This window comes from Triticum aestivum, unplaced genomic scaffold (assembly GCF_018294505.1).
Source record: "Triticum aestivum cultivar Chinese Spring unplaced genomic scaffold, IWGSC CS RefSeq v2.1 scaffold51198, whole genome shotgun sequence".
NCBI classification, from domain to species: Eukaryota; Viridiplantae; Streptophyta; class Magnoliopsida; order Poales; family Poaceae; genus Triticum; species Triticum aestivum.
Window position 1 is genome coordinate 1 of NW_025302771.1, and position 851 is coordinate 851.

An 851-nucleotide genomic window follows, 5' to 3' on the forward strand; every position below is an offset into this window, starting at 1 on the left:
GTAGTTGAGAGGGAGCGGCCAAAGCAATGTACAATCGTCTTTGTAGTGGAGCTGGGAGGGGCAAGGATAAGGGACGAAGACCGGGGTAACATGTCGGATGCGATCATACCAGCACTAAAGCACCGGATCCCATCAGAACTTCGAAGTTAAGCGTGCTTGGGCGAGAGTAGTACTAGGATGGGTGACCTCCTGGGAAGTCCTCGTGTTGCATTCCCTTTTTAATTTTTTTCGCGCCGCTTGCAAAACAAAACGCACGTGTAAGTAATATATTTACCGTGTTTTATTATTTTGCACGAGTGCGGTAAGTCATAGCTGGGTGCTCACGATTCACGGGTCCAGCGTCGGTGTTGTGGCGCGGCAAGCGTGCACTGGTGCGGTTGAGAAGGAGGGGTGGAAACCGCGTTAAACTCGTCTCCGTAGTTGAGAGGGAGCGGCCAAAGCAATGTACAATCGTCTTTGTAGTGGAGCTGGGAGGGGCAAGGATAAGGGACGAAGACCGGGGTAACATGTCGGATGCGATCATACCAGCACTAAAGCACCGGATCCCATCAGAACTCCGAAGTTAAGCGTGCTTGGTCGAGAGTAGTACTAGGATGGGTGACCTCCTGGGAAGTCCTCGTGTTGCATTCCCTTTTTAATTTTTTTCGCGCCGCTTGCAAAACAAAACGCACGTGTAAGTAATATATTTACCGTGTTTTATTATTTTGCACGAGTGCGGTAAGTCATAGCTGGGTGCTCACGATTCACGGGTCCAGCGTCGGCGTTGTGGCGCGGCAAGCGTGCACTGGTGCGGTTGAGAGGGAGGGGTGGAAACCGCGTTAAACTCGTCTCCATAGTTGAGAGGGAGCGGC

General features: G+C 51.8%; 2 non-coding genes across 2 annotated transcripts; both read left to right on the plus strand.

Annotated features, from left to right (window-relative positions):
- The first annotated feature begins 95 nt into the window (after window positions 1-95).
- LOC123179412 (5S ribosomal RNA) lies at window positions 96-214 on the plus strand. Its single transcript, XR_006490350.1, has one exon. It is a non-coding gene; the product is annotated as a 5S ribosomal RNA (ribosomal RNA).
- Window positions 215-511: 297 nt separating this feature from the next.
- On the plus strand, window positions 512-630 carry LOC123179413 (5S ribosomal RNA). The gene has a single exon (XR_006490351.1). It is a non-coding gene; the product is annotated as a 5S ribosomal RNA (ribosomal RNA).
- The last annotated feature ends 221 nt before the right edge of the window (window positions 631-851 follow it).